General features: G+C 41.0%; 1 long non-coding RNA gene across 1 annotated transcript in view; it reads left to right on the top strand.

Annotated features, from left to right (window-relative positions):
• The first annotated feature begins 3957 nt into the window (after window positions 1–3957).
• LOC135097009 (uncharacterized) overlaps window positions 3958–10369 on the top strand; it is a 45281-nt gene continuing 38869 nt past the window's right edge. Inside the window, exon 1 of the long non-coding RNA XR_010265279.1 lies at window positions 3958–4080. This is a non-coding gene — a long non-coding RNA (uncharacterized LOC135097009). The remainder of the gene's footprint in view (window positions 4081–10369) is intronic.

Genomic DNA, 10369 nt, shown 5'->3' with positions numbered 1-10369 from the left:
TACCAGTGGTATGATCCGTCATCTCAAGAGCAAACATTCAATTGAAAAAACAGAAAATCTCAAACGTCCTTCAGACAGGTCTCATGATAAAGATACGAGTGAGGTGAAGAGGAATTCTGTGCAACAGAAAATGACTGATTTTTTGAAAAGGGAGGAGACGAAGGAAGAAATCGTTGGGAAGCTAGCTGCAGTAGATGGATTTTCCATAAATGCCATTGCCAAGAGTGAGTTCATAAAGACATCAATGCTTGCAAGGGGATACAAATTGCCTCAAAGTCCAACTCTTGTTATGGATCTTGTACATAAGCAGTACAATGTTGCAAAAGAAAGGGTGATATTTGATATTAACAAAAGGAAGAATGTTGGGGTTAGGTTTGGATTATCTCTTGATGAGTATACTTCACTAAAAAACAAGAGATACATGAACATAAATTTACATACTAGTGATACCTTTTGGAATCTAGGAATGGCTAGAATTACAGGTTCACTACCAGCAGAGACTGCAGTTGAGGTAGTTGAGAATAAGTTAGCCGAGTTTCAGGTAAACTTGGAAAGAGATGTAGTTGCATGTGTAACTGATGGAGCCAGCGTCATGGTTAAATTTGGCAAACTGATTAAGACCTGTCATCACATGTGTTATGCTCATGGAATACATCTTGCTGTTTGTGATGTTCTTTACAAGAAAACAGATGGTAACTTAGTTAGTTTGGAAAGGAGAAATGTTATCCATCTCCAAGAAGAGGAAGCTGATGATGTGGAAGCTGTGCCAGAGGAAGAAGAGTTGAGTAGTATGATAGAGGTGGTATCAGATGAGGATTTGGAAAATATTAGGTTAGAGGATCTGGAAGATGATGAAGTAGGGAACATAGATTTGTCTGTCACCATCAACAAAGTCAAGAAAATTGTAAAGATTTTTAGAAAATCACCCACAAGAAATGAGAAGCTGCAGATGTATGTTGTTAGTGAATATGGCAAAGAACTGATGCTAAAACTCGACTCAAAGACAAGGTGGAACAGCTTGCTAGACATGCTAGAGCGATTTCTCAAAGTAAAAAACTCAGTTGCTAAAGCTATGATTGACTGTAATATGGAAATGAACATCACAAATGGGGAATTAAAAGTGCTGAATGACTTAGTAACAGCACTGCAACCAGTGAAACTAGGGGCAGAGAGGATGGGATGCAGAGGTACAACTATTCTTAGTGCTGAAGGTGTGTTTTCATTCATGTTGAAAGAATTGAATGAACAAAAGTCATCATTTTCAATGAAGCTGCAAAATTCTCTCTATAGCAGAATAAATGAAAGGAGGAGTGCGGTTCTCGTAGGCCTTATGAAATACCTGCATTGTGGTAAGGCTTATAACAGCTGTGAGGAAAGATTACCATTAGCTTTACCCCGTAAGTCTGCCATCGTGGAGTCAGCTAAACAGCTGTTAGGAAGACTGTTTCAAGTAAGTGATGAAGAAGCTACAACTAGTGATAATGTGGAAACATCTGTAAATCAACAAAGCTCACTCACTGATAGACTCCAGGCAGCCATAGATCAGATTCAGACACAAAGTACAAAAAAGAGAAGTGAATGTAACTACATTGGGAAGGAATTCAGTGTATTTGAGGCAACTGGGGACAGAACACAGAATTTAGAAAAATTGTTCCAGGCTCTCAACTCTGTACCACCAACGTCAGTTGAATCTGAAAGGGCTTTTTCAGCAGCTGGCCTTTTTATTACCAAACTAAGATCAAAGCTCAGTGATCGTAGTATTGACTGTTTGTGCTTTTTGAAGAGTTATTTCAAAAATAATTCTTAGGGTGTATGACTGCATTTGCAGCTGTGATTTTTTTTTTTTTTTTTTTTTTTAATCTACAGGCCATTCCATACTCTAGCATTGGGTGTTTAAAGTCCCACTTCCCTCTTTTCGTTTACCATGTCTGGAAAGTTGGGCCTAAATTCCAAATATTCTTTTTATGATTTTGTATGTGCATTACGGAATTTTTATTTTCTTCAGCTTTATTCAAATACACTGGGAAAATACCAGATAATATCTACTCTTCTTTAATTTCAGGGCATTTCGGAACTTTCAGTATTTTCATTTATTTATTTATTTATTTATTTATTTATTTATTCACTTTTTAGGTTTTGTGGAATATGGTGTTCAAATTATTTTACATATGTTATTGAATATATGCAAAAGTTATTCCATAGTTTCATTTTCTGTGTAGTTTACAGTCTTGTGGAGCAAGATGGCTTGATGGGGGTCAGTGGAGGTGGCCAGTGCTACTGGCCAAGCTTCTATATGGATATGGTAATATGCAAAAATTCATATTCTATACGTATTAGGAAACTCTGTCATTTAAAAATACTTATTTCACACTTTCACAGGGTAAGTAACAGCGTATTTTTTCTGTCTTTTGTTGTGCCCTTGAGTCGCTCCTGTTACTGTAAAAAAAAAAAAAAAAAAGTACTACTGAGGTTCATTTACGAATTACGATAGAGAAGGAGTATTAGCAAACATTATCTGCTACGGGAAATCCCGGGATCCCGGGAAATGTCTTGATTTTTCCCGGAATCCCGGGATGCTATAAAATCCCAAAAACAGGAAACCCTAATATATATATATATATATACGAGTATATATATATATATATATATATATATATATATATATATATATATATATATATATATATATATATATATATATATATATATATATATATATATATATATATATATATATATACTTCCAAATTTAGATTACAGTATGAAATCCAGAACAATAATTATAAATAGAGTGCAGTAATACCAAGGCAGCTTGCCACCTTGACGGGAACAAGGGAAGACTCGTGTAGCGAACCTTTTCCCTCCTTAGCGTCGTCCGCCTGCTGCTGTTTCCTACCAGCTGCTCTCGTCCTCTTGCTTTCTCGCCATGACCCCATTGACCCTCCCTCGGGCCTCCTCCCCATCAGGAACTAACATTTGAAGAGAGACTACGAGTATTTATCCCCTCCTAACCTATCATTTTTAGTCAGCAGTCAGTCAGTCAGTCAAATAGCCATTCAGTCAATGCGTGAGTTTGTGGATATTAATTCATTCCCTTAGCAAGTATTTTTCATTCATTCATTCAGTCAGACAGACAATAAACCATCACTCACTCGCTCACTCCAACACCCAGTCACTCAATTTTCCTGCTCATCTGTGTTCTCTTCTATTTTTCACCACATTGATTGGAACGATGCACAAGTAGAGAGAGTGAGAGAGTGAAGCAGCAAGGATTCGTGGTGTCCTGTGTGGAGACTACCTTGCTTCTTTATACTATTAACGTGTCTCAGAGTCTATCCTATTCAAATACTCCCCTTACACGTTCGCGGACTCCGTTGGGAATGCGTATTTAGTAAGCTGACAGGATTACAATGAAGAATAAAGGTGTCACTGCATTTACTGATGCGATGGTGGCTGAGTAATGTACCAGACTCCCACTAACCTGACTGTTTCATGAAATTCAAAGTCAGGAAGGCGTTTAGCAGCAGAATTTTAGTAGGATGTTGTGAAAAATAGATTTGTGAAGACTATACTCGCACCATAACTAGATAAACAACAGTGAGTGATGATAGATGGACGCTTAAAAAGTGATAATGAAGTAGGCAGATAATGGAGGAACAGCTGGGGGTATCAGATCAGGGGATAGGATGAGGCTGTGCTTGTCTCACTGGTCGCCAGTCACGCGTTCGAACTGGGTACTTATATTCGAAAGGCATCAAAAGCTTTACACCATCTTAGAATCGTTTTGATCACGCAGATGCATGTTGGTGTAGACATAATTTTACTTGATGGAGAGAGAGAGAGAGAGAGAGAGAGAGAGAGAGAGAGAGAGAGAGAGAGAGAGAGAGAGAGAGAGAGAGAGAGTCACAGAGGTGTTTGTCAGATTCATAGATATGGATTCAGAGGTTCTGAGCTCAAGACTTTCCTAGCATCTGTCTGACGTCGGGTTGAAAGAGTGAGTGTGCGTGGCGACGCGGTTGCGGGTACACGTGTTAGTGTGTGGTTTGACTTCCTTCCTTCTCAACTCGTCTCATCGATAAAGTAAGTAGTGTTTGCTGTTACGAGAGAGAGAGAGTCCTAGGCTGGGCAGAGTCGTCTACTCACATGTGTAGTGCTGACGGAGACCTAGCAATCTGGCAAATATTCAGATAAAATTTTGTTGGTGATAAGGATGTTAAGAATCGTGTATGTGTGTGTGTGTGTGTGTGTGTGTGTGTGTGCGTCGGTCTATGATAATGACAGCCGAAATTAGTACTGGTATTGCGGTTCTCTCTCTCTCTCTCTCTCTCTCTCTCTCTCTCTCTCTCTCTCTCTCTCTCTCTCTCTCTCTCTCTCTCTCTCCAGACGTAATAAAAGAGATGGTGATGTTATGCTCCGATTTTAGTTATTTTTTCCACATTTCTCACCAGACAAATATGTGACCTTTGACCTCCTCCTTCTCTGTGTTGCTGGAGGGAATAGTTTTATGGCTGCAAATAAGAATGTGCGTGTCAACTTCCCTTCTCGTGGAGGTTAGACATAAATCTGTTACATGTTCTTTGTCATAGATTAACAAAATGCGTAAATATTAAGCGTGGTCAATTAAATAAAAGCATTAAGTATTTTTCTTTTTGTTTTCTTTTATCTATCGTAATCTTAACTGTTTTCTTTTAATATAATTCGCTTTATTGTGTGAGTAAACACTGTCTTAACTTTTCACTTTGTTGAAGGAGAAGAAAAGCTAGAATCCGTTTTTATTTGTTCTGCTTCCTTCGTTTCATACGCTGGTCTGCTCTTTTTCTCATAATTCTTTTCGCCAGTAAACGAAAGTGTGCAGTTCTTTCTCTGGGAATTACGGAAAAGGGCAGTCTCTTTTCTCACAAAGGTTTTCGACCCGCTTCTTGTCTCGCTGCCGACCACTCGTCCCCTCAGCTGAACACAGGTGACTGTTTTTTTCTTAACGTCCACACCGCCACGACAAACTTGCTACATAGACACAAGGCGCCTTTTCTGTTGCGGCGAGGCGTTCCGACGTGCCAGTCAGCCGCGGGAGTTCACACACGCCCCGCCACGATTCTGCATATTTATAGGAGCACTGGTACTCGCAAACTGTGGACTGTGATGGAGACTGAGAGTCACTAAGGTTCCGTCACTAGTAAAATATAAGATAATAATTCTCTCTCTCTCTCTCTCTCTCTCTCTCTCTCTCTCTCTCTCTCTCTCTCTCTCTCTCTCTCTCTCCACACAAACACACTTGCTGGAGTCATGTGTCGTTGGCAGCAGATCGAGACTCGTTTGGTTGTTTCGCTGGCTTTTTACTAGCGGGACCCGCGCGCTCCACGTGGTCATGTTTCATTAAATTGTGCACGGTCATGTCCCACTACACTGATAACGAGCCGCGTCTGGCACTCACAAATTTGAAGCCACGATTGACAAATGGTGCGAGAGCCAACCAGCACGTCCATCTCGCCAGGCTGGGAGTGACGGACCGGCTGATTTGGGTTTAGGTAGGATTATATTTTGTTTATGGTTTTAAAGGTGTTTTTATTTATCTTTTTTGGTTGGGGGGGTGGTTGGTGGTGGGGAGGGAGGGCTCAGGTGGTTTTGCAGTATTTGTGTATATTTGTGTATTGTGGGAATGAGTGTTTGTTGGATCTGTGTGTGGGATTTAACACAGCACATACTTTCGCATCTACACACACACACACACACACACACACACACACACACACACACACACACACACACACACACACACACACACACACACACACACACACACACACACACACACACACACACACACACACACTTACATACAATATAAAACGGTGGTAATCAATAGATTTCTTTAATTTCACAAGTTGCACAACACTATTTATTAGACTTTTATTTTTATGAACAGTGATAATTTACACTGCTCCATTTGTCACTACGTGTTCGGCAATTGCAATAATGGTAAACAGACAATAGAAGGCTGCGTCATAGCAATAATTATGATGAACGTATAACAAATATAGCGGCTTTTACCCTCCCTGTACGTGATTACAAGCTAAACCATAAGAACAGTCTTTTAGGGGAACCGTGTCGACTAGGGAGTGGGAGCACATGAAACAGGGTCAGTGTTAAGTGTTTACGAGACAAGCAGGGAGTTAGTGGGGACAGGAATTGCCTTCATAGACCGTGAAAACCTTTCCCTCCCCTGCTCCCATTACCTCTCCTCTGACATATCATCCCCTGCTTTTCCTCTCCCTCCTTCCCTAACCTACTCGTTACTCACTTGTCAACATCCTCCCTCGTTTCTCCTTCATTTCCTTACCTACTCTCACCCTATCCTCTCCCATCTTCCCGTTACTCCTCCTCCTCCTCCTCCTCCTCTTGCCGTTCCCTCAACCACACGTACTGTGGTCTTTGATAATCTTTGTAATTTCTATTTTGCATACCTTACGAAATTCCTTCATTTGAGGGGAGGGAAGGAGGTGGAGAGAAGGAAGTCAGGATGAGAGGATGAGATGAGGAGAGATAATCAACTAAGGAGGAAGTGTTTGTGAAGGAGACGTGTGTGTGTGTGTGTGTGTGTGTGTGTGTGTGTGTGTGTGTGTGTGTGTGTGTGTGTGTGTGCGCGTGTGTGTGTGTGTAAAAGGGAACTCCTAACTAGGGCAACAAAAAGGCTATGAAAAAAATGCCAACTGAAGGTGCCAGTTCCTCTCACTCACTCAAAACGGTTATCCAAAAGTTGTGTGTGTGTGTGTGTGCGTGTGCGTGTGCGTGTGCGTGTGTGTGTGTGTGTGTGTGTGTGTGTGTGTGTGTGTGTGTGTGTGTGTGTGTGTGTGTGTGTGTGTGTGTTCTGGTGACTCTTGCTTCTCCTCCGTCACTTCCTCTTGACAAATTCAGTACCGTACTGAGGGCGGAGCGAGGATTGCACACACACACACACACATCCTCATTCATAAATTTGTCGTAATGACTCAACATTATAATGAAAACCTGATTACTGAGTCTATCCCATTCTTCTACCGCTATTTGTAAGCCAGTTCCATCCTATATCTGTTTTAAATCGAACTTTATCAAGCTAGAACCCGTTATTTTTTGTCCTATTTTGATTATTGCCCCTAAGAACTTTGCTTATATCGTCATTGTTACATCCCGTATACCACAAACATGGCAAGTTCACTACAGAAGCAACGGTGTTTATTTATAGACCAGTGAAAAAGTAATATCTGTAAACTTAACCATTGCTATAAGTTTCATTTTGCTTCCTTGCCTCCCACGGGCGCCCTGTATCTGGCTGGCACGGTGGGGGCGGCAGTAACTCTTGAAGTGGAGGGAGGGCGTCCGCGGCTGTGAGTGCCAATTTATGGGATAAGTAGCGTGCTCCTGTGACCCTCGTGCGGTGCATCTCTTTCACTGGCGAGGCTTGCTGGCTTGGCGCTGTTTCATTCCACCCACTTGTGCAAATATTAGGACAATGCGTCAGGTTTCAAGGTATTTATTTATTTATTTATTTTATTTTTTTTTCAGGGATGTGTTTATCTCTTGTTTTTTTTTATTTATTCATTTATTTGTTATTTTATTTCTGTGTAAAAATGTAATTTACGGCAGTGCTGTTGTGATGCTTATCTATCACCAAAGTTTACATACTACTGGTGATGTTGTTGTTGTTGTTGTTGTTGTTGCTGTTGTCTTTATCATAATCATCATCGCCACCACCACCATCACCACCCATACTCCATCCACCCACCTAGCAAAACCACCCTCTCTTCCCACCCACCCACCCACACGTTAGAGGGACATGTACCTCACAACTCAGAGGGTGAGGTTTGTGTTGCATGTCAGAGTTCCAGAGATGAGTGATGCCGCTGTACGTGTGTAAATACTGATTGATACGACTGTCATCGATACCAGTCCTCGCCGCTGCCTGCCCTCCAATCCTCACACACACACACACACACACACACACACACACACACACACACACACACACACACACACACACACACACACACACACACACACACACACACACACACACATATACACATACATGTAAATAGTTTTGTTACTCCTAAAGATTTAAGCGTTTTCTAATAGTGACTTGTGGGATGGAGGGACTATTGTAAAGTTTGTGTATCCTTGTGTGTGTGCCTTGCGGGATGGAAGTGAACCTGGCAAATATATACATTACTACACACACACACACACACACACACACACACACACACAGGTTATATTTATTTTATCACAAGTCAATATGAAGGTCAAACATTTACCGTGGACATGAATTAAATTTTTATAAGTATAATAATGTATAATGTGTAATACCTTTGTTCGTGCTAGCTGAGATCGAACACTGATGTTACTTACGAACGTGGAAACCAAACAACAAAAGGGTCACGGAGGTTTAAGGTCGAGGGTTGTAAGGAAGGGAACGAGGAGACTGCAAAAGACTGTGTCCTCAAACAATCTAAGCGCCTAATCTTAACAACATCTTCAATGGCTCCAGTGGAAGTGATTTTAGTGATTGTTTAGCGGATGTACTCGATATTATAGAAGGTTTTGATGATTTTAGTAATGGTTCTTATATCTCTCTGAATTCCACCTCTCCACCTAAGCCCCATGTGTTTTCTGTAGTGAAATCCAAGTGTAACAACTGCCTTAGTGATAAACAGCGTAATAGTATCATTATTATCAAAATGTTCCGCACGTATGTAGCAGCATCCTTTTCCGCGTCCTCTACTTCCTGCTTTGCCTTCTGCTTCCTTCAGGCGCGCCGTCAGGAGAGTGTGGGGTGCGTGGTGGCATTATCTGCGCCGCGAGGAGGAGAAACTTTTTACAGAAAGTATGCAAATCCCTGGCGTGCGTCAAGCCTCCTCCATCCCTCACTCGTCACTTCCTCAGCCCAGGCCTTGCCTCGCCACTACCACCACCACCACCACCACCACCACACCCTCCTTACCTGTGTCGCCTCAGTGGTGTTTATATTATTTATTCTTATATATAAACTCATTCTCTCTCTCTCTCTCTCTCTCTCTCTCTCTCTCTCTCTCTCTCTCTCTCTCTCTCTCTCTCTCTCTCTCATACATGCATATATTATAAAAGCAGAAATATAATTAAGTATGAATTAGGTGTCGTGTTCGTTAAACTCTGAAAAAAAAAAGTAAAATGTTTATCTCGTTTATTTTGTACCAGCGGGCTGCAAGAATGCCACTGTCATGCTAATTCATAAATATGAAATATTAAAGAATTAAAAAAAATTAGAGACATTAAGAAAATTAAACTGTCCGAAAGTTTTTTTTTTCATCTTTTTGTTTCAGCTTATTTTCCAAGTTTACAAATATACGTAGTAAGCGTGGAGGTATTTTGTTTGTGAAGGGACCGCTAGGCTGAGACGCACATCTCACCTGATGCTTCTCAGGGAGGCTGGCTCAGGATAGAAAAATGGGTGAGAGAGGAAAAAGAAGAAGAAGAAAAAAAAAAGAAGAAAAAAGAAGGAGGAGGAGAAGGAGGAGGAGGAGAATAAGAATAAGAAGAAAAGAGGAAGAGAAAGGAGAAGAAGAAAAAGAAAAGAAAAAAAAGGAGAAGCAAAAAAAGAAAAAAAGTAAAAGAAGACGAAGAACAAGAAAAGAAAACACCCCATTCCACTTGCAGAAATTGAAAAAAACTCGAAAGAAAAAAAAAAAGATAATCAACAAGACACAAACACAGGAACGCCTCACGCAACAAACAAGATTGAAAAAAAAATAATAAATAAATAAAAAGAAAACCTGCCTTTGAGAGTGACGTAAGATGAACACACACACACACACATACACATACACACACACACACACACACACACACACACACACACACACACACACACACGGCTTAGTGACAGGCCGGAACAGCAAAAGGGAAGGCAGAGCGGACAGGAAAGGAAATGAAAGCACAAGATTAGTCAGGTCCCGCGGCGACTTAGCTGGGAGATAAGTAGTGAAAGTTAAGGAAGGTTTTGATGGCTGACTCTCTCTCTCTCTCTCTCTCTCTCTCTCTCTCTCTCTCTCTCTCTCTCTCTCTCTCTCTCTCTCTCTCTCTCTGCCTTTATCAATAGAATAAATACCACTTGTTAATTATTATTCTTCCGTTGCGTTCCTCCTCTTCTTCTTTCTCTTCATCCTCTTCTTTCTCTTCCTCCTCTTTCTTTACTCCTCTGCCTCAATCTCCTCTTCTTTTTTGTCCTCTCCTACTTTTCTTCCTTTTTCTCCATACCTCATCCTCCTCTGTCTCTATCTCTTCCTCCTGTTTCTCCATCCTTATCTCCTCTTTCTCTCCTCCCCCTCCGTTCTCACTATCCTCCTCCTCTTTCATCCTC

Source organism: Scylla paramamosain, unplaced genomic scaffold (assembly GCF_035594125.1).
Source record: "Scylla paramamosain isolate STU-SP2022 unplaced genomic scaffold, ASM3559412v1 Contig11, whole genome shotgun sequence".
Classification (NCBI taxonomy): domain Eukaryota; kingdom Metazoa; phylum Arthropoda; class Malacostraca; order Decapoda; family Portunidae; genus Scylla; species Scylla paramamosain.
The sequence above is the reverse complement of the archived record's forward strand: the minus strand, read 5'-3'. Positions and strand labels throughout refer to the sequence as shown.